Genomic DNA, 24,137 nt, shown 5'->3' on the forward strand with positions numbered 1-24,137 from the left:
CCCAGGCCCCAGGGCTGAAGGTGGGCAGCCCCACCACCGTCTGGAGTCTGAAGCAGAGTCGCTGCAGCCTCACCGCCCATGCCCAGGCTCCCACACCTGCTCCTCCAGGCCCACCTCACCTGTCGGCCTCACCTGGGTCCTGGGAGCCAGGCTGTCGGTGGGACCTCGAGTCCGGGGTCCTCTCCCAGGCCTCCTGCCCATGGCCAGATGCTCCAGGAAGCTGTGTCTTCAGTCCCCAGCTGCACAAGTGTAGATATGAATACTGCGTCCCAGCAGGGAGGAGGGTTGCCCTGAAGGTGGAGAGCAGAGCGGCCAGTCACTGTGGGACAGGGCACATTGGGATTGAATCCTAGATCTTCCATTTGGGAACTGTGGGATATTGAATAGGATACTTTAAATCTCTGCAACTCAGTTTCCTAACCTTTAAAATCAGGATATTAACGTGGGTATTATAATGTGATGGTTAAATTGTTTAAGGCATGTAAATTTTAGCAAGTAAGTAATGTCAGCAAGATGGCAGAGTGAGAAACTCCAGACATCTGTACCCCTCAGCAGCCTTGAAAACCCAGCAGAAACTGACAGAACCATCTTTCTGAGTTCTGGAAAACAGTTAAAATGTTGTCGTGACTGGGCAAATGCCAAATAAAGAAAAAAACAACCTGAAAATGGTAGGAAGCTCATTCCCATCTTGCACGATGGCAGGTGAACCAGCTGGGATGACTGATGCCAGCGGCAAGGTTAAGAAGTGCAGCCTCAAGGCCAAAAGCAAAGATAGTAAAGCTTCACTGCTGCTGAAACCCTGTCCTAGTTACAGGAATTGGCAGATATTCCTGATCTGCGATATATTCCAGAAAGGTTATGTAAAAGAGAAAGTATTCAGCAGCTACCTCCAGGATTGAAAAGGAAAAGAAGAAAGTTTTTTGCTTTTACCACAAAATCCATTGGAGGTAATAAGAATGGAGGTACCCAAGTGGTTAAACTTCATAAAATGTCTACATATTATTCTGTTGAAGCTGTACCTTGAAAGCTGTTGAGCAATGACAAAAAACAAAACTAAACAAAACAAACCCTTTATTCAGCATGTGAGAAAGCTGCCATCTAGCACCACCCTGCAACCATTCTGATCATCCTCACTGGTTGCCACAGAGGCAAGACAGTGATTTTCCTGAAGCTGCTGAGAAGTGGACCTGTGACTAGACCTCTGCTCCTCAATCAAGTTCTTCCACTTAGAACACACCAGAACTTTGTCATTGCCATCTCCACCGAAATTGGTATCAGTGCTGTAAAAACCCCGAACATCTCACTGATGCTTACTTCAAGAAGAAGCTGCATAGGGAAGTGGATTTGGCTCAACGGATAGAGCATCCGCCTACCACATGGGAGGTTCAGGGTTCAAACCCAGGGCCTCCTTGACCCGTGTGGAGCTGGCCCATGCACAGTGCTGATGCGTGCAAGGAGTGTTGTGCCATGCAGAGGTGTCCCCCATGTAGGGGAGCCCCACGCGCAAGGAGTGCATCCCATAAGGAGAGACACCCAGTGCAAAAAAAGTGCAGCCTGCCCAGAAGTGGCATTGCACACACAGAGAGCTGATGCGGCAGGATGATGCAACAAAAAGAGACACAGGTTCCCGATGCTGCTGACAAGAATACAAGCGGACACAGAAGAACACACAGCAAATGGACACAGAGAGCAGACAACTGGGGGGGGAGGGTGGGGAAGGAGAGAGGAATGAAAAAAAAAAAAAAAAAAAGAAGAAGCTGCATAAGCCCAGGCACCAGGAACACAGAGAAAGAGAAATATGAGCTTACAGAGCAGCACGAAGTTGATCAGAAAGCCGTGGACTCACAATTTATACGGTATGTTTGGTTCATAGTAGCACAGTCATACAATATTTGTCCTTTGGGGTCTGGCTTGCTTTCTCAACATCTGTCCTCCAGGCTCATCCATATTGTCGTATGCTTCATGACTTCATTTCTTCTTATAGCTGCATAATATTCCATCATGTGTATATACCACAATTTGTTTATCTATTTAGTTAATGGACACCTGGTTGATTCCAACCATTGTGAACAATACTGCTATGAACATTGGAATACAGATATCTGTTCGTGTCACTGCTCTCAGTTCTTCCGGGTAAGAAGAACTAGTATTGCTGGGTCACATGGCAATTCTATATTCAACTTCCTTCGAAACTGCCCAATTGTTCTCCACAGTGGCTGTACTATTATACATTTCCACCAACATGAATAAGTGTTCCTATTTCTCCACATCCTCTCCAACACTTGTAGTTTTCTGTTTTTTTAATAGTGGCCATTCTAATAGGCGTGAGATGATATTGTGTTGTACCTTTGGTTTGCATTTTCCTAATTGCTGGTGATGTTGAACATTTTTTCATATGTTTTTTTGCCATTTGTATTTCTTTTCTGGAAAATGCTTATTCAAGTCTTTTGCCCATTTTTAAATTGTATTGTCTTTTTATTGTTGAGTTACAGAATCTCTTTATATCATGGATATTAAACTCTTATCAGGGAGGTGTATGTGGCTCAAGAGACTGGACTTCTGCCTACCATGGGAGGTGTGGGTTTCAGTTCCTGCTGCCTCCTGGAGAAGGCGAACTGGCATGATGGGCAGGCACAGTAAACTGGTGCAACAAGATGATGCAACAAAGAGACACAGAGAGGAAAGACAGTACAACAGAACAGGGAGCTGAGGTGGCTCAAATGATTGAATGCCTCTCTCCCACATGGGAGGTCCCAGGTTCAGTTCCTGGTGCCTTCTAAAGAGAGGACAAGCAGACACAGAAGGCACAGCAAATGGATAGAGAGAGCAGAGAGCGACCTCGAACAATGAGGTGGGGGGAGAATAAATAAGTAACATAAATCTTTAAAAAAACAAAACAGGGAAGTGGATGTGACTCAAGTAATAAGACCTCCACCTACCTTATGGGAGGACCAGGTTTGATCCCTTGGGCCTCCTGGTGAAAAAGAAGAGAAAGCATGCCTGTGTGGTGAGCCAAGTGTCCACTCCGTGAGACAAGTGCCCACATGGTGAGCTGAGTGCCCATGTGGTGAGCCAAGTGCCTGTGTGGTGAACTGAGTGCCGACACAGTAAGCCAGTGCCAGCACAAGTGAAACACACAGCAAGATGATGATGCAAACAGAAGAGAGATGAAGGGGAGAGTCAAGGTGAAGTGCAGCAGCGACCAGGAACTGAGGTGGTACAATTGACAGGGAACCTCTCTCCACATCAGAGGTCCCCAGGATTGAATCTCAGTGAATCCTAGAGGAGAAAGATGAGAAGACAAAGAGAGAAATAGATATAGAAGATCAGACAGCGAATGGACACAGACAACAAAAACAGCAGAGTGGGGGATGAGGAGGGGAAGAAAAAAAACAAACGCTTATCAGATATGTGATTTCCAAATATTTTTTCCCATTGACAAGTGTCACCCTTTTGACAAAGTCCTTTGAGGTGCAAAAGTGTTTAATTTTGAGAAGCTCCCATTAATCTACTTTTTTTTCCTTTTGTTGCTCATGCTTTGCGTAGAAGATCCAAGAAACTACCACTATCACAAGGTCTTTAAAAGATGTTTCTCTATGTTATCCTCTAGTAGTTTTATGGTCCTGGCTGTTATATTTAGGTCTTTGATCCATTTTGAGTTAACTCTTGTCTGTAAAGGGAGTGAGATAGGGGTCCTCTTTCATTCTTTTGGTTATGGATATCTAGTTCTTTCAACACCATTTGTTGAAGACACTGTTTTGTCCCAGTAATGTGGACTTGGTAAGTTTGTCAAAAACCAGTTGATCAGGAGACCAGCAAGATGGTCGCAGAGTAAGGACCTCCTAGAGTCGGCTCCTGCTACGGGGCAGTTAGTAAACACCCAGAGCTCTCTGGGGTTAGCTGCAGCAACTGTCTGGGGGCTCTAGGAGGCCAGAAGAGCATCCTGCAACATCCTTGAAGGAATGGAAGAAGGCGGCTTCCGGTCTGCAGAGAAGACTCATAAGTAGAGCACTCCACGCCGTAGAGGCCAGTGCCCATCCTCCACTGGAGGCACAAGCCACCTCGGGAGCTGTTCTGTGACTGGAACTGAAAGCTCCACTTCCCCAAAACGAGGGAGAAAGAGACGGTTGGGCACCAATTTCAGTTACTGATGAGTAAATTCAGCGGGCTACAGTACAATCCTGAGAACAACTAAAGTTTGAACCTATCCAAGCCAAAAAGAGGTCGGGAGTCGCCATCTTAACTCCATGCCTGGCACGAGGAGAAGCGGGGCGGAATGAAAATCCCAGTGCTGGTGGGGACGGGCTTCTTGCCATCCAGATCAGATTGCAGCTCCAGCCTAGGCCCCACCCTCACCTCCAGCAGGAGGAAGCTGTGGGGACCTGCACCAGCCTCTCTGGGAAATTACTGGCCAAGCCATGGAGGCCAGTGATTATACTACTCCGGCGGCATGAGCAGCCCCAGGAACCATTGCTGGAGTTGAAAGCTCCATTTCCCAAAAACAGGGGAGGAGGAGATGGTTGGCTGCCGATTTTGGCTACTGATTGGTAGACTTGGCTGACTAGATAAAACCCTGGGAACAGCTGGGGTGTGAATCAGTCAAAGTCGGAAAAAGGCCCATGGCCACCATTTTGACTCAGCCCCCAGCCTGAAGGGAAGCCAGGACCAAAAATCCCAGTGACGGTAGGAACCAGTTTCTTCCACCCAGATGGGCCTGCAGCCCTAGCCTAGACTTCAGCCCCACCTCTGGCAGGGAGGAGGCTGGTGGACCTTGCACCAGACTATCCAGGTAACGGCGTGCAGGTACCTTTGGCTGGCACAGACTGAAAATTGGAAGTCTACTGGGGCAACTGTAGTCACTTTGGACCTGTACTGCATAGACTGCTGCCCACACCTGCAGCTCCATTCCTGCCCCGGGCAGGGGAGAAAGGGACGTGAAGCTTCATCAGTCTCTCTGGGAAACTATAGTCTAGGCCTGCACAACTTGGATTATTTACACAGCTATGACTGTCTCTACCCCTGGCAAAGGAGAAAGTTGGAAGAAGCTTCATTGATCCCTGGCACAATGAGGGCAGCCTGAGCCTCCACAGATTACAGCACCAACTACATGCTTGACTCCTATTGCACAACCAACAAGCAAGAAAGAGCAGGAAGCCCTAAACTAAAGAGAAAAATGGCACCCAGAATAAATACTCTAGTAAGCCAGATGCCAAGACACCAACAAAAAATTACAATCCACACTGAGAAACAGGAAGCTATGACCAACCCAGTTAAAGGAACAAGATAAGCCTCCAGATGACATAAAGGAGTTAACTAATTATAGATGTTCAAATAAATCTCCTTAATAAATTCAATGAAATGGCTAAAGAGATTAAAGATATTAAGAAGACACTGGATGAGCACAAAGAAGAATTTGAAAGCATACGTAGAAAAATGGCAGATCTTATGGGAATGAAAGGTGCAATAAATGAAATTTTAAAAACATTGGAATCATATAATAGCAGATTTGAGGAGGCAGAAGAAAGGAATAGTGAGCTTGAAGAAATGACCTCTAAAAGTGAACATATAAAAGAACAGATGAAGAAAAGAATGGAAAAAATTGAACAAGGTCTCAGGGAACTAAATGACAGCAAAAGGTATGCAAACATGTGTGTCGTGGGTGTCCCTGAAGGAGAAGATAAGGGGAAAAGGGAAGAAGGAATATTTGAAGAAATAATGGTAGAAAATTTCCTAACCCTGTTGAAGGACATAGATATCCATGTCCAAGAAGCACAACGTACTCCCATCCGAAAAAATCCAAATAGACCAACTTCAAGACACATACTCATCAGAATGTCAAATGCCAAAGACAAAGAGAGAATTCTGAGAGTAGCAAGAGAAAAGCAATGCATAACATATAAGGGATACCCAATAAAATGAAGTGCTGATTTCTCAGCAGAAACCATGGAGACAAGAAGACAGTTGTCTGATATATTTAAGATACTACAAGAGAAAAACTTTCAGCCAAGAATCTCATATCCAGCAAGACTGTCTTTCAAAAATGAGGGCCAAATTAGAATATTCACAGATAAACAGAAACTGAGAGAATTTCTGAGCAAAAGACCAGATTTTCAGGAAATACTAAAGAGTATGCTAGAGCCTGAAAAGAAAAGACAGGAGAGAGAGGCCTGGAAGAGAGTCTAGAAATAAAGATTATATCAATGAAAGTAACTAAAATTGTCAAAAAAAGAGTGGTGAAAATAAAATATGACAGATAAAACTCAAGTAGGAATAAACTTAACTTGCATTCAGAAAACTGCATACTCCTACCCAGAATGTCAAATACAGCACTCCTGCTGCACATTGGCATTGTGCATGGGCCAGCTCACCAGACGGGTCATGAGGCCCTGGGTTTGAACCCTGGACCTCCCATATGGTAGGCAGACGCTCTATCTATTGAGCCACATCCACTTCCCTAAATGTCTTAAGATAAATGAAAATGAGAACACAACTTACCAAAACTAATGGGATACAGTGAAGGCAGTGTTGAGAAGGAAATTTATAGCATTAAATGCCTATATTTAAAAAGAAGGAAGAGCTAAAATCAAAGACCTAATTGAATACCTGGAGAAACTAGAAAAAGAACAGCAAACCAGTCCCAAAGCAAGCATAAGGAAAGAGAAAAAAGAAGATTAGAGCAGAAATAAATGAAATTGACAGCAACAAAAAATATTAGAGAAAATCAACAAAACCAAAACCTGGTTCTTTGAGAAGACTGATAAAATTGACAAATCCTTAGCTAGATTAAGAAAGAAAAAAGAAGCTACAAGTAAATAAAATCAGAAATGAAAGGGGAACATTGTGACCAACCACACAGAAATATAAGGGATCATAGACTACTATGAGAAACTGTATGCCAACAAATTAGACAATCTAGATGAAATGGACAAATTCCTACATATGCACAACATACATTGATTCTACAAAAAAACACAGGAACTCAACGTCAACAAACAATCACATTTAAAGAGATTGAGGGAAGTGGATTTGGCTAAATGAATAGAGCATCCAGCTACCATATGGGAGGTCCAGGGTTCAAGCCCAGGGCCTCCTGACCCATGTGATGAGCTGGCCCACGTGTGGTGCTGATGCATGCAAGGAGTGTCGTGCTATGCAGGGCTGGCCCCCATGGAAGAAAGCCCCATGCGCAAGGAGTGCACCCCATAAGGAGAGCCATCCAGTGCAAGAAAAGTGCAGCCTGCCCAGGTGTGGAGCCACACACATGGAGAGCTGATGCAGCAAGATGACGTAACAAAAAGAGACACAGATTTCCGGTGCCACTGACAGGAATATAAGCGGACACAGAAGAACACACAGCAATTGGACACAGAGAGCAGACAACTGGGGGTGGGGGTGGAGTGGGGAGGGTGGGGAAGGGGAGAGAAATAAATAAATAATAAACCTTTAAAAAAATAAAGAGATTGAATCACCAAAAATCTCCCAACAAAGAAAAGTCCAGGGCCAGATGGCTTCACAGGTGAATTCTACCAAGCATATCAAGGAGAGTTAATGCCAATCTGTTTAAACTCTTCCAAAAAAATTTGAAGAGTAAGGAAAATTATCCAACACATTCATGAAGTCAACATCTCCCTAATACCAAAGCCAGATAAAAATACTACAAGAAAAAATTACAGACCAACCTCTCTAATGAACACAGATGCAAAAATTCTCAACAAAATACTTGCAAAGAGAATCCATCAGTATATTAAAAGAATTATACATCATGACCAAGTGGGATTTATTCCTGGTATGCAGGGATGGTTTGACACAAGAAAATCAATTAACGTAATACACCACATTAACAAATTGAAGGTAAAAAAACACAAACACATGATTATCTCAATTGATGCAGAAAAGGCATTTGACAAAATCCAGCACCCTTACTGATAAAAACAATTAAAAAGATAGGGATAATAGGAAAATTCCTGAACATGGTAAAGGGCATATATGAAAAACCCACAGCCAACATCATACTCAACAGGGAAAGGTTGAAAGCATTCCCTCTAAGATCAGAAACAAGACAAGGATGCCTACTGTCACCACTGTTATTCAACATTGTACGAGAAGTTCTAGCTAAAACAATTAGACAAAGGGGAAAAAAGGCATCCAAATAGGAAAAGAGGAAGTGAAAATCTCACTATTGGTGATGACATAATACTATATTTAGAAAATTCTGAAATGCCTACAACAAAGCTACTTCAGCTCGTAAACAAGTTCAGCAAAGTGGCAGGAGACAACATCAATACATAAAAATCAGTAATGGTTCTGTACTCTAGCATTTTTTTAAAAGATTTATTTATTTTATTTATTTATCTTCCCTCCCCTCGCCCCCGCATTGTCTGCTCTCTGTGTCCATTCACTGTGTGTTCTTCTGTGTCTGCTTGCATTCTTGTCAGCGGCACTGGGAATCTGTGTCTCTTTTTGCATTATCTTGTTGCATCAGCTCTCCATGTGTGCGGAGCCACAGGTGTTGAGCCATCCCTGCATACCAGGAATAAATTCCATGCCACGCAGGGGTGTCCCCCACATAGGGGAGCCCACCATGCACAAGGAGTGTGTCCCACATGGAGAGCCACCTCGCGTGTAGGAAATAATTCCACTCCCTTTGGCATCCTCAACAACCCATCCTGGTCAGTAGGGAGGGTATTTGTGAGAGTTGGATCTCTTTAGTTCCCTGCCAGCTCCCAGGGCAAACAGTGGTGTGGCCCACTGGCCTGGAAGTGCTTATGGGACACAGCAGATCAAATTTGTTGGCCAAAAGCTGAATCACCTTTAGGCTGCATCCTTCTCCCCTCTCCTGGGAAGTGGAACTCTATGGCCCCCTCTGTCCATAGTTGCCAGCCACAGGCTGGAGAGCTCAAAGCTGTCTGCTCCAAGGGTGGTGGGATGGGTGTTGGCAGTTGCAGCTTTTACTCACAGTTTTCCCATTGAGATTCTTTTTCTTTTTCCTTGTCTCTCTCTTTTCTGGGTACTCTCCAGCCTTCCCCTGGTGTCCTAAGCCCTTGAACATTTTTTCCAGGCTGTTTTTGCCTGTCCTCTAGCTATTTTTCTGGGAGAGAAGTGAGTCCTGTGTCTCTCTAATCCACCATCTTCCTTGAAGTCCTGCAGACTCATAACTTACTCCCCAAATCAGAGCTATTCTTTAGCTCCAAGGCTATCCATGTTCTATGTTCTCTCTCAAAAATGGAGTTTATTCTCACAAATTGGTGTTCTAAATTTCTTGCAAAACACCTAATTAAATAACTGATACATTTTTAAATGGTAGGAAAATTTCATAGCATCTTTACTAGCCCTTCCCCCAACCACTCCCTAGCTCAGTGCAGAACTGGACTATGCTGCCACTGTGGGTCTCTGGTCCTGGTTCCAGAAGGATCAGAGTAATCCTTATGTCCATACTATGGTGCATGTATGTTTGTACCACCAGTCTGGTGGCAGCCTGAAGAACTGAACCAGCTCACTCATCATTGGCTCACCATCCCAGAACTTTCCCAGCATATAGAAGCAACCTGAAGGGGAGCTAATTGTTTAAGAAAGCCATCAAGTTGCAGATACCTGGCGCAAAGCATTACTGGAGTTAAGACATTCTATATAGCACCTGAAACCTGGAGGAAAGACTATTTTTTAGGGGAAAGGGACATTCATATCCATGTAAATAGGGACATTCCTAAGGCCATGTACACATGCCCAGGAAAGACCAGGAAGGATCCTACACTTTTGTCTCTGGCTGGTCTTTAAACTCATTGTTAGGCAGAGGCACAGGCTAATCTGCAAGTAATGGAAGAAGTGTTTTCTTTTCTCTTCACTTCTCCTTTATCTTTACTCCATTTCCTTTTTTTTTTTTTTCTTTTCCTAGCTCCTGTCATAACACTAGCTGGATACAGGAATAGATCTAAGAAATAGGCACCACAGTGACTAAATTCCAGAGATAACACATTGAAATATCAATGTCCACTGTGCAACAAAAACAGGATTGTGCAAAGAAACAGGATTGATGACCCATGCAAAGAGTAAGATAAAGCATTAGGAATCATTAATGAGGAAGACCAGAACTTGAATATACCAGACAAAGACTTTTAAAAAAATTTTAATATGCTCAAAGAGCTAAAGGAAAATTCATGAATATGAAGAAATTAAACAAAGCTCTCAAAAACAACCAATGGTTCAAAGAAGAAATCACAAGGGAAATTAGTTTTTATCTTGAAACAAATGAAAACAAAAACACAACATACTAAACCTTATGGAATGAGCAAAGGCAGTGCTCAGAGAGAAATGTATAAATCTAAATGCTTACATTAAAAAAGAAGACATGTCAAATCACCAAACTAAGCTCATGCCTAGAGTAACTGTAAAAAAGACCAAACTAAACCCAGAGTGGGCAGAAGGAAGGAAATAATAAATACTACAGCAGAGATCAATTGAAATTGAGAATAAAAAAAGAATAGAGAGAACCATTGAAACAAAAGATGGTTCTTTGAAAAGCCAGCTCCCATAATAAATCTCATACTTTGTACACACACATACATACCACACAGACACATACCTAGTTAGTTCTCTGGAGAATCCTGACTAGTACAAGCCTATATGAAAAACCCACAGCTAACCTCATACACAATGGTGAAAAACTGAAAGCTTTCCCCTCAAGATCAGGAATAAGACAAGGATGCCCACTTTCACCACTGCTGTTTAAGATTGTACCAGGAGTTCTAGCTAGAGTAGTTAGGAAAAATAAATAAATAAAAGGCATTCACATTTGAAAGAATGAAGCAAAACTATCACTAATCATAGATGACAGATCTCTATAAAGAAAAATGCACAAAGAATGCACAAGAAAGCTACTAGATAATAAAAATTCAGCAAGGTTGCAGAGAACAAGATCAACACACAAAAATCAGTTGTATTTCTCTAAACCAGCAATGAACAATCTGGAAAGGCAATCAAGATAACAATTCCATTTAGATTAGCATCTAAAATAATAAAATAATTAGGAGGAAATTTATCTGCAGATGTAGATGATATGTACACTCAAAACTACAAAACAATTTTGAAAGGAATTAAAGAAGGCCTAAATAAATGGAAAGACACCCAATATTCATAGATTAGAAGACTTAATATTGTTAGGAGGTCAGTACTACCCAAAGTAATTTATAGATTCCAAGTATTCCTGATTAAAATTCCAGGAGCCTTTTTTACAGAAATGGAAAGGCCAAACATCAAATTCATACAGAATGGCAAAAGACCCTGAAAAGCCAAAACCATATTTAAAAAGAATGAAGTTGAAGTACTCACACATCCCAATTTCAAAATTTACTACAAAGCTACAGTAATCAAAACAGTGTAGTACTGGCATAAAGGACAGACAAATTGGCCAATGGAATAGAATTGAGACTTCAGAAAAAAACTACATATCTATGGCCAGTGGATTTTCAACAAAGGTGCCAAGTTTGTTTGAAGGTGAAAGAATAGTCTCTTCAATAAATGATACTGAGAAAACTGGATATCCACATGCAAAAGAATGAATTTGGATCCTTACCTCACACCATATACAAAAATATACTCAAAATGGATCAATGACATAAATAAAAGCACTAAAACTGTAACACTTTTGGAAGAAAACATAGGGGAAAATATTCAGGACCTTGAATTAGGTAATAGATTCTTAGATATGACACCCAAAGTACAAGCAAACAACAACAAAAGAATAAATTGAAATTAAAAACTAAAAATTTGTTCAACAAAAGACATTATCAGGAAAGTGAAAATATGAATTGTAGATATTAAAAAATAATACTAATAATAATGTCCCATATTTGTGGGTCACTTCAGAGTTAGGTAATGCTTTCCCTAATGTGAGGTCATTTGGGCCTCCCTATAAGCCTTGAGGGTGATAGGGTAGGTCATGTCTTGGCCATCTTGGAGATTCAGGAGCTGGCAGTGGAGCTGGGATTCAGAATCAGGTTTGCTGAGTCTCTATTCTTTATACTAGACACCCAATCATATTATCAGTCCCAGAATAAACTACCTTATGATTTGAGAGTAATGGAAGAGAGCAGATGTGGCTCAAGCAGTTGGGCGCCGACCTCCCACATGGAGGTCCTGGCTCGGTTCCCGGTGACTCCTAAAGAAGACAAACAGACACAACAAGTGAACAATGAGATGAAGCAACAAGCAGACAGACGAGGGAGCCATCTTCGGGTGGGGGGGAGATAAATAAAAAGTCACCTATAAGCTTTAAAAAAAAAAAGAGTAATGGAGACATTATTTTGGCATGGTTTTCTCTTATTAAAATAGATGGATTAAAACTCAGGCATAGGCCACCAGAAAAAGTCTAATTTTTAAAACTTGCTTCTATCAGTTTTAATTTTTGTCCCTTCTCTATAGAAGTTAAAACATTCAGACACACACTTTTCTCTTGGTTTTGATTTTTTTTTTTTTTTGGACTGCCTTGAAGATAAATTAATCTGTACAGTAACTTGCATTGATATATTTATCTTTCTCAACATGCTTTGTCCTAAGCTTGAAATAATTGTGTACCTGGACAATCTTTGGCTGCCTTTTCTAGCATCTTCCTGTGGACAGCTTCAGGGCACTCTGGAAAACAGAATGGACATTTGTCTTGAATGAAAGAATGATGTATGCCAGTGGATTTAAAAGCTTTTCACAAAACATCTCCTCATCTGAGGTCTCAAGAGTTTATGTCAAGTGTTTGTATTACATCTAATTAAAGATACCATATGTGTTTTACAACATGAGCACATCTACTGGTAATGTAACTTGTATCATTATTCTTATTATTTACTGGAAACAATATATTTGTAATTAACAGTTGGTCGATCACCTTGAAACCCTGACCTATTTTAAATTATTAAATGCATATTAAGTAGTGGTAGTTTGTTTTTTAACCTTTCTTCACACAAAAAATAATCTGAAGCCTGTCAAAGTGTTTTGTTTCAGAATTACCCACAGTGATACCAAAAATATTATTTAAATTCCTATTTCTAATATTTTAAGAAGACTGCCAAAATGAGTTGATTCTGAATGTCGTCTGGGAAAAGTTAGGAGATTTAATTAACATTCAGTAGTAAATGATAATGTTTAATTAAGAATGTTTAGGGAAACGGACTTGGCCCAGTGGTTAGGGCGTCCGTCTACCACATGGGAGGTCCGCGCTTCAAGCCCCGGCCTCCTTGACCCGTGTGGAGCTGGCCCATGTGCAGTGCTGATGCGCGCAAGGAGTGCCGTGCCACACAGGGGTGTCCCCCGCGTAGGGGAGCCCCACATGCAAGGAGTGCACCCACAAGGAGAGCCGCCCAGCGCGAAGGAGGGAGCAGCCTGCCGAGGAATGGCGCCGCCCACACTTCCCGTGCCGCTGACGACAACAGAAGTGGACAAAGAAACAAGACGCAGCAAAAAGACACAGAAAACAGACAACCGAGGGAGGGGAGGGGAATTAAATAAATAAAAATAAATCTTTAAAAAAAAAAAAAAGAATGTTTAATGGAAAGAGCCTGATGACCCAATTAAAAGAAGTGGAAATGAGAACATTGTATAGGATTTTAATATTTTCCTTGTCAAGGAGATAAAAAATTACCTAAATTTAACTGTAAGCAGAATACAAACTCTATGAAGAAACTGATATTTTCTGAGGAAAGCAAATTCTTAGTTAAAGATATAAAACAGAGGTCTGTTGTCTAATGCTGTGCCCGAGTACTGGATAGCAATATAAATTGGTTTTCTTAACTTTCCTCTTTTCTCCAATCCTATTTCTCCAATCCTCTCTAAAATAACCCAGTTTTAAATTTTTATTTATTTCTCTCCCCTCCCCCTCAACCCTGGTTGTCTGTTCTCTGTGTCTATTTGCTGCGTCTTCTTTGTCCACTTCTGTTGTTGTCAGTGGCACGGGAACCTCTGTCTCTTTTTGTTGTGTCATCTTGTTGTGTCAGCTCTCCGGGTGTGTGGCGCCATTCCTGGGCAGGCTGCACTTTCTTTCGCGCTGGGCAGCTCTCCTTATGGGGCACACTCCTTGCGTGTGGGGTTCCCCTACAAGGGGGACAACCCTGCGTGACAGGGTACTCCTTGCGCGCATCAGCACTGCACGTGGGCCAGCTCCACATGGGTCAAGGAGGCCCAGAGTTTGAACCGCGGACCTCGCATGTGGTAGATGGACGCGCTAACCACTGGGCCGAGTCCGCTTCCCATAACCCAGTTTTTGATGACTGATTGCAGTAGTGCCCACATTGTCACTTGGCCATTGGAGACCGCCTCATACTGTGTCTGACCATCCTTACATTATAGCACAGCTACTCTGTGACAGTCTAAAGGTGCTCAGATCTTCCCTGTTTCTTATTATCTCGTTTAAGTAAACAGTAATTTCTCTTTGGTACAATCTATCAAAAAACAAGAGAGCAATTGACCATAGTATAATTCTTATTCTGAATCTGGGGCATGATGAAAACATTACTAAAGTAAAATCTTATTTATTTAAATAGCCAAAAAAAATTAAAAAGACAACCTACAGAATGGCAGAAAATATTTGGAAATCATATATCTGATAAGGCTTTAATATTCAGATTATTTAAAGAATCTCTACAACTCAACAACAAAAAGACAATCCAATTTTTAAAAAATGGGCAAAGGACTTGAATAGACATTTCTCCAAAGAAGTTATAAAAATGGCCAATAAGCACATGAAAAGGTGCTCAACATTATTAGCCATAAGAGAAATGCAAATCAAAACCATCACATTCACTATGATGGCTACTATTTTAAAAATGGACAGTAACAAGTGTTGGTAAGGATGCCGAGAAACAGGAACCCTAGTATATTGCTGGTGGGAATGTAAAATGATGCAGCCAGTGTGGTAGAAAGTTTGGTGGTTCCTCAGAAAGTTAAATAGAATTACCATATGAGCCAGCAATTCTATTTCTAGGTATATACCCAAAAGAATTGAAAGCAGCTATTTGTACACTGGTGTTCATAGCAGCATTATTCACATAGCTCAAAGGTGGAAACAACCCTAATGTCTATTAACTGGTGAATGGGGGAAGTGGATTTGGCTCAATGAATAGAGTGTCCGCCTACCACATGGGAGGCCCAAGGTTCAAACCCAGGGCCTCCTGACCTGTGTGGAGCTGGCCCATGCGCAGTGCTGATGTGCACAAGGAGTGCCATGCCACGCAGGGTTGTCCCCCCCATAGGGGAGCCCCACGTGGAAGGAGTGCGCCCCATAAGGAAAGCCACCCTGTGTGATAAAGCACAGCCTGCCCAGGAGTGGCGCCACACACACAGAGAGCTGACGCAGCAAGATGACGCAACAAAAAGACATAGATTCCGGGTGCCACTGACAAGAATACAAGTAGGCACAGAAGAACACACAGCGAATGGACACAGAGAGCAGACAACTGGGGGGCGGAGAAGGGGAGAGAAATAAATAAAAAATATCTTTAAAAAAAAACAAAACAAAAAAACAGGTGAATGGATACACAAATTGTGGTATATATATACACACACACACATATATATAATGCACTATTATTAAGCTGTAAAAAGGAAAGATGTTCTGATGCATGTGACAACATGAATAAACTTTGAAACATCACACTGTGTGAAATAAACCAGATACAAATGGACAAATATTATAAGATTTCACTTATATGAAATAATTAGAATAAGGAAATTCATGGAGATGGAATGGGGATTACAGGGACTTGACTCCTTGAACTCATTTGTCCCAGGTTGCAAAATTACTACACCCTTAAAAATAAAATATAGCAAATCCTAAAAAAAAAAAAAATAGATTACAGGTTATCAGGGGCTGGGGGAGGGTGGAGATAGAATGCTTAATGGCTACAGAGTTTCTGTTTTGGGCAATGACAAAGTTTTAGTAATTGTTAGTGGTTCTGGTAGCACAAAATTGGAAGTGCAATTAATATGACTGAATTGTACACACAAAAGTGGCTAAAATGGGAAATTTTGTGTTATAAATATATGTTGCCACAGTAAAATAAAATAAAATAAGAAAAATGGTTAGTAAGTGCCTGGAGCTGCTCAATAAAGGGCAGCCAGTACTGGGAGGGCTGGGTCAGCTGGGTTTAGCTCCCCTGTCATTTACTTAGGGCCCTGTAGTGGTGGTAAATGGCAGAGCTCAGGGATCAGGCTGCCTGGGGTCAGATCCCCATCCCACCACTTACTGTTGTAGTGGCTGCTCTCGTGGGCTGCCCAGAGCCTCAGGACTGAGACACTCACTGCCCCAGCTGCCTGGAGTGTGGGCTATGGTCCAAAGCTGTGGCCCCCTCCAGGCTCGAACTGACTAGGCCCAAGGGAGGCTGAGAGCAGGTGAAGGAGCCTGGGCCTGGTTGGGTGGGCCTGAAGCGAGGCCAGCCCCCCTCCTATCTTTGCTGGGAGCCAATCATGGGTGCAGCAGCAGCTCTTCTGGGTCCTCCCCTGGGAGCCTGAGTCCCTGCAGGGCCCTGCCTGGAGGAAGGGGCCTTCAGCAGTCATTCGTGGGGCGCCTGTCGACAGACCCATCCCAGTATCCCCACCCAGAGGCACCTGAGGGCCGCTCATTTACATCGGCTCCAATTCTAACACTCCATGTAGGACTTCGAACCTGACACGTGACCCCTGGCGGGTCTCTGTCCCTCCTGGGCCTCAGTTTCCCCATCTGTGCAGGTTTGCCCCTGAAAGCCTTTGCTGCTCTGATCAAAGAATGTGTTCCTGCTTTTTCCCCCACGGGGGCTTCTCCAGGGGTGAGGGACAGGGCAGGGAGGTGCCCCAGCTCCTCCTCCTCACGGCACCCCTTTCGCCATGGGAGTGAGTCGATGTGTCACTGCAACCACATCTTTCTGGAAACCTCCCACAGTTCAGTGCTTGCCCCAGGTTTCAACTGGAGGAATTGCATCCTCCTTGCTCACGTCTCCTGGCATGTATTTTTGGCTTGGGCTTGATGTGGTGGCGTGTGCGGCTGCTCCCTTTTAATTTGGGGTCTGAAGTCCTCTGAGGCCTGGACTGGTAATTAGCGTGCAGAGCCGTTTATAGAAACAGCCCTTGAAAAACGCTGGTAATGAAAACTGGCTGAGAATACCTCAGAAAGGAAGCCTAGGGCTCCTCCTGGCAGCGCTGAGATTTCTGGTGAGAGAAGCCCCTGCAGGCCGCAGACTCCACAGATTAAGTTCTTGGGCTCCTCCGTGGGCCCGCAGAGCCCGTGGCTCCCAGGCCTTGTGCTGGTCTGACTCGACCCCCGGGCCTGTGTTCCTAGTGGACCTGCTGGACGGCCCAGCCGTCTCCTGCCCTCGATGCTCGACCCTCGGCAGAGCTTCTGGTGGAGACGCTGTGGCGTGGAAGCCACTTCCAGGCCAACAGAGACGCCCGGCCCACGGGGCTGAGGGTGCTGGCGCTGAGCCGCCGTCCTTGGGACCAGGCGCCCCGGGGAAGGACGGGCCGGCATCCCCTCCCTGGCCTGGACGCTGAGAGCTCCCGCCTCACCCCACCACTGCCGTGCGCTGCCCTCACAGCGCTCCGTCCAGAGGGTGGATAAACCAGAGACACGAACCCCTGGGTGGGAAAGGGAGGGCCCAGCAGCCGGCTCTGTGTGGGGTCAGAGGGGACACGAGGAGGCTTTTAAGGCTGCACTGAGAGGAAAATAGTCTTTGCATGTAGCGGGACGGCAGGCAACCAGGAGGGAATCTGAAGGTGGGGTGGGGTTTGCAGCCAGAAGGCACAGGAGGCCGTGAGGGACAGATGGACAGAGCCGGCTCCAGGAGGCTGGAATGCAGGGCTGAGCGGAGGCTGCTCCCGTGGCCCCTGCCAGCCTGGGAGGGAGAGGCCCGTCAGGTGAGGGAGAAATGGTCTGTGCTCCCACAGCCTTTCTGGGCTGCGGGAAGGGGGTGTCTTTTGGAATCTTACTTTTTGGTCAGAAAGAAGGCAGATTTAGGTCCTCTGGTTCAGAGCACAAAAATAGCTGAAGCCTCTGTTAGTGTCGGGCGGGCGGTGCAGGGTTTGGCATCTGGAGGCTTAGCCTGTAAGTGGCGAGCGCAGCCTCAGACGTGGGAAGTCAGAGCGTGGACGGCAGCTGTGGCTGGTGCAGGCGCCCCCCAGGTGGGCCTGTCCCACTACGTGGGACTCGGAGGTGGTTTTATCAGAGGCCGAGTGTCCCGTGGGTGTTTGTTTTCCCAGTTGCTGCAGTAGGTTCAGAAGGTCAATTAATTTTCTGCTTCCCTAGACAGAAGCTGGGTCAGTGTTTTTCAACGTTTTTGGAAACTTTTATAATTTTGTGGAAAATAAAGAGGTACACCTTTGGAATGAGCTTTGTTTGTTCTTATGCCTAGTGAATAGCTTTGTACATATATGTTTTCACGTTCTTGCCAGTGTGTCTTGGGGATTGTCACGTTCAAAGGCAAATTTGTATGTAATTTTGCTAGACATAGCCAAATTCCTCTACATGGTCTTCCCACCAGCAACACAGGAGAATGTTCACATCTGATCATAATTTTTTCTTTCCTCCCACCACCCCCTGAGATGGTTCCCTCAGTTTTTGCTTGTTGTACTTGCTTGTTGTCTGCTCGTTGTCCGTTTTTCTTTAGAAGGCACTGGGAACCGAACCCAGGACCTCCTGTGTGGGAGGCGGGCACCCAATTGCTTGAGCCAGATCTGCTCCCCCTATTTCTTTTTCTTTTTTTTTAAAGATTTATTTTTTATTTTATTTTTATTTTTCACCCCCCTCCCCATTGTCTGCTTTCTGTGTCCATTTGCTTGTGTTCTTTGTGTCCACTTCCATTCTTGTCAGCGGCACCGGGAATCTGTGTTTTGTTTTGTTTTGTTGCGTCATCTTGCTGCGTCAGCTCTCCGTGTGTGTGTGGTGCCACTCCTGGGCAGGCTGCACTTTCTCGTGCAGGGTGGATCTCCTTATGGGTGCACTCCTTGCGCGTGGGGCTCCCCTACACAGGGTACACCATTGTGTGGCACGGCACTCTTTGCGCACATCAGCACTGCGCATGGGCCAGCTCATCACATGGGTCAAGAGGCCCTGGGTTTGAACCCTGGACCTCCCATGTGGTAGGCGGATGCTCTATCAGTTGAGCCAAATCCACTTCCCCCTATTTCTTTCTTAAAGCCCGTGTGAATACCGCATGAAAAGAACTCTCCACCCTTTCTCCATTGCTCTTGAGCCCATAACCCTCTAATTTCCCTTCATAGTGCTAACCACAACAGCAATGAAACAGCATATAGTTTACTTGGTTTTTGTTGAGACTCTGTCTCCCCATTGTCCATCTTGTTCACAGTTGGTTCCCAGTGAGAACCTGATAAAAGTGTTTGCAATAAGGACTCGATAACTTTGTGAATAAATAAATGAGTGATAAATGCATTTAGACAAGATAATTCGATGTCACTCATTTACCTCCCCCCCAACCCCCCAGGCCTTGGGATTTCTGAATGGTCTCCTGAAGGTACCATATCTTGGCACAGACTTAGGAAACTGCAAGTCACACCCATGCAAACTCTTGTTGACCGGCCACCCCTCCCAGTCCATCACTGGTCTCAGAGGAAAACTGGGCAGAGTATCCTTAGTCTCACTTCACAGAGGAAGCGAGGCCAAGAGGAAAGTACAAGGCGGATGGTGGGTCCACCCTGTGTCCAGAGCTGCCTGTGCTGCTGGATGCTGCCTCTGGCTAGAGCACACTCTGTCTGCCCATCTAACAAGGGGTTAGCTTGGGTGCCGGGGAAGCAGATGACGTTCAAGTGGTTCCCACATAGGAGGTCCAGGGTTCAATCCCCGACCCCGGTACCTCAAAACAAACAAACAAAAACCATGGGTGCCAGAAAATGCTTTGCGACTACACCAGTTTTGAGGACATGTCTCCTCTACTCCAAGCCACTGAAAAAAGGCAAAACCACCCTCCGCATTATCAGAGAAAAATTTCCTTGCCTTTAAACAGTTCTACACCTGAGGACATTTCATCAATATATCATGAAAAAGACCATTTTTCTCAGTACTTCCCACCTCCTAATGTTTCCCCAGAATAGTCAGGGTAAGCATTCTCCTGAGCTGGAACCCTGCGTGGTTGATGGGCTTCACAAGGCCATCAGACGGAAGTTCCGGCCTGGGGTCGGTTCGGTTGCACAAGGCCCTCTCGAACCAGCCCCTGCGGGCCCCGGGTTGCTCAAGGTCATCAGGACACGAGGGAGGAGAGAGGCCCCCGGGCCTGGTGCCTGCATGGAGCTGCCTGTTGATGGGTCCAAGATTCTCGGGGGCCATCAGTGCAAATCCTGCCTGACCTGCTCTGCCTGTCTGGGGTGGGGGTGGGTCCCTCGCTGTGTCATGCCGCAAGGGAAACAGCCTGGCTCTCGGGTGGGGATTTGCTGTGTGCCCAGCACCCTGAAGGCCGGTGTGGGCTGCTGGGTCGGGCGATGGACGTTCTAGTTCTTCTCCTTCGTGGCCTGGGGATGAAAAGTCCATCTCCTCCTGCCCAAGTACTTCCTGTCCACTGGCCCTGCCAGCACAGCTGTTTGCCTGTCCATCACTGGAGCAGGTCCCCACCACGAGGGCAGGAAGTGCTCCCCACATCCGCCTCAGGCTGCACAGCCTGGTGCTTTTTAAAACCCGACTTGTGGTCACTGAGTCCTGAGGCCAGAGAGGACTTTATAAAGATATACAAGGGGGCAATGGAAGTGCTCCACAAGATCATGCAATGATGGACATGTCAACTTACATCTAAAGTGTATAAAAGTCTATAAACTAAAATGTAAACTATAATGTACAATATAAGGAAACTAAAAATTTAGAAATTTGTACAGTCTAAAATATAAACAATAATGTAAACCAAAATGGAACCATGTTTGATAGCAATGTTTCAAAATTTGTACATCAGCTGCAGCAGATATAACATGAACATGTAAAGAGATCATTGCTTGGGAAAGGGGAAAAGGGTTTAATGTTGGATAACTGGGAGTCCCCTATATTGTGTATGTGAATTACTGTGATCCAAACTTTTTTGAAGACAAAATTAAAAATTAGAAAAAAGAAAAAAAGGATGTAGATACTGAGGAAGAAATGGAAGTGCCTTGCCACTGTACATACAGGGCAACACCTATTACAGTGATGAAAGGCAAAACGCTAGAAACAAAACTTATAATTTTTCATTTTATTAATACACCAATTTATTTTTACTTTATTTTAGTATTTCTAAATTACTAAATTACTATGTATTCTATTTCTAAACTTTAAACCCATCCCTGTATTTCAATTTCCTATTAATTGAATTTGGCAATATATTAGGATTCATTGTTGAAGAAATTTTGGACAACAAAGAGGTTAAACTATGGCAGGCGAGGAACTCTGGTGTGGGGTGTTAATGATGGGGGGCACATGGGTGGGGGAGGGGAGTTCTCCAGGGCATGTATATAGGGAACATAAATACGTTAGGATATATGTGGGGTATTTTTATAGTAGTTACAGTTACAAATGTTAACTGAGGGAATGCTGACTTCCCACCCAGGGGAGATTTATCACATTCCCCAATAGAACAACAATAATCCCCCAAGTACAATGGCAAAGATCAACAAAGAAGGATGGTCCAAAAATGAGCCCTTGATACTGATGACTATGCTTAGGAGCCTGTGTGCCTGAAATATGAACTAGGAGTAGAGCTGCAGGGTGCGTAAGAGTACCTCCTGAGAGCCTCCATGTTGCTCAAATGTGGCCACTCTGTAAGACAAACTCAGAATGTAAATGCATTACCTTCCTCGCCAGCATGGGACATGACTCCCAGGGATGAGCCTCCCTAGTGCCAAGGGATTACTACCAATCACTAACTGGAGAAGCAACTAGAAAAAGACCTCAAATAAAAGGGTCAACTCAGACCAGCAGAATATCTCAGTACATGTTGGATCAAGTGTTAAAAACTGCTCTTTGACCTTGAATAAAAGGGGGAAATGGCAAAGACAAATGAGTTGATATGGCTAAGAGTCTTCCAGAAAGAGTTGGGAGGTCATCAGAGGGGTTGCACTAACGCACACCTCAGCAGGAACCCAGAAAAAGCCAAAGTAGATACTACCCTAGGTACTGGTTCTCCTGAAGGCTATGGAAATCCACAGGGTATATAGTCATGGCAGATGGATTTGGAGCTCTGTGCCATGTCAGAGGACCCTACTTTGGAATTTGTGCTCCTAAGTGTGACAGAGCTGGACTCAGATGTGACTTTTCTACACATGCCTCCTCTTGTCACTTTTACTGAACCTGTGGTTAGTGCTAGGGATGGTCCATACTCAGGAGACTTGAATCTCTGGACTGCCCATGTGCCAGCTGGGCCCTGAGCCTCAGCAAAGTGGCAACTCCTACTCTCTGGTTCATTGGTCTTACCCAGGTCAGCTAACAGGGAGGTGAAGATGGTCAACCACCAAACCAGGGAATCAAGAGTGCCTACAGCTGTAAGCAGAGGAATTGCATCCATCAGCCATGTGGAATCTAAGCCCCCTCTTTTTTTTTTTTTTTTTGCTGAAGTTTCTTCTTGGGAATCTTCCCTCTTTTTTTTTTTTATTTTTTTATTGACTTTGTAATAATATTACATTAAAAATATATATGTGAGGTCCCATTCAACCCCACCCCCCCACCCCTCCTCTCCCCCCCCAACAACACTCGTTCCCATCATCATGACACATCCATTGGATTTGGTAAGTACATCTTTGTCTAAGCCCCCTCTTGATCTAGAGGCGGAGGGGACATCTCCATCCCAGGGTCTACAGAATGGAGGAATAAAATATGGACTAGAGTGAACTTACTGATATTCTACAATAAAACTATTGTGATGAGTAATGGAAGAAATTTTAGCATCGAGGTGGAGAAAGTGGCCACAGTAGTTGCTGAGGACAGGGAGAGGGAGAAGATGTGATGTGGGGGCATTTTGGGGATTTTGAGTAGTCCTTAATGATATTGCAGGGTCAGACGCTGGACCTTATATATCCTGCCATAATCCTGAATGTACTGGGGGAGAGTGCGAACTACAGGGTAAACTATTATCTGTGTAGTGCATCAGTGCCCCAAAATATGTTCACTGAGTGCAGTAGTGTGCCACAATGATGAGGGAGGTTGTTGGTGTGTGAGGACTGGGGTGGGGGGTATACTGGAACCTCATATTTTTTGGTGTAACATTTTTTTGTGTGTGATATATATATCTTCAAAAAAATACAATTTACAAAAATGATGTGGTGGGGGTTGGGGGGTGGGTTATATGGGAACCTCTTATTTTTTTTGTTTTTTTATGTTTTTTAATGTAACATTCCTTGCGATCTATTAACTTTAATTTAAAAAAAAATTTTTAATATAAAAAGAGAAAGAAAAGAAAAAAGGAACCCCCCCCAAAAAACAAAAAAAAAGACATACAGACATTTAATTAAAATTTCAGTGTTTGGTTTGGGAGAAGGGACTCCCGCCCTTGCTTTCTGGAGTCACAAATTTTGGCATTGTAAGGTGACAGGAGGCTGCAGTGAGACTGTCCCAAATAGACAGTCCTGGGCATTTCCGTGCAGCTGGGGAAATGGGCTTGTTGTGCAACCGCAGCTCTTGCCCAGGCTGAGACCAGCCCTGCCCCTGGGCCCCCACCTCCGGTCTCACCTCCAGCCCACCCTCTGTCTTTGCCCTCAAGCCTCACCACTCCCTGCTGTCGGGAACCCTCGTGCCCCCCTGGCCAGAAGCCCAGCCCACGCCCCGAGCCCAGAATTCCAGCCCTCTGCAGAGCACCACAGCCAGACGCAGGCCCCAGGCGCCAGCCACTGCCCTGTGTGCGGCCCCCAGCGCCGCCGCGGCGGTGCCCATGCCCCCTCTCACCGTCTCTACCTGGCAAGCTCCGGCCCATCCTCCAGGCCCAGTTCAGATGTCGTCTCCTCCGTGAAGTCGGCTCAGATTCTGCCACCCCCGCGGACCCTCCGACTTCCCCCAGCACTTGGTCTGGGGCTTTAGGCGCTTGTCACTCCTACCTTGTTTCCTCTTCCTCTTCTCTCTCTCCCTCCAGCACCCTTCCTCCTGCACCTTGTCCTGAAAGGGAGCTTGGATACGGTCCCCTCTGCTGGGCTTCAGGGTGGTGGTCTTCCCTGCACGTGCCCTGAGG

The 24,137-nt window shown here is 44.7% G+C and overlaps 1 protein-coding gene and 1 pseudogene across 1 annotated transcript in view; both read left to right on the plus strand.

Moving 5' to 3' along the window:
- Window positions 1–24,137, plus strand: part of LOC131279787 (bone morphogenetic protein 8A-like) — a 40,791-nt gene that overhangs the window by 5,207 nt on the left and 11,447 nt on the right. The window lies entirely within an intron of this gene.
- LOC139439582 (large ribosomal subunit protein eL6 pseudogene) lies at window positions 696–23,921 on the plus strand (annotated as a pseudogene).

Source organism: Dasypus novemcinctus, chromosome 9 (assembly GCF_030445035.2).
Source record: "Dasypus novemcinctus isolate mDasNov1 chromosome 9, mDasNov1.1.hap2, whole genome shotgun sequence".
Lineage (NCBI taxonomy): Eukaryota > Metazoa > Chordata > Mammalia > Cingulata > Dasypodidae > Dasypus > Dasypus novemcinctus.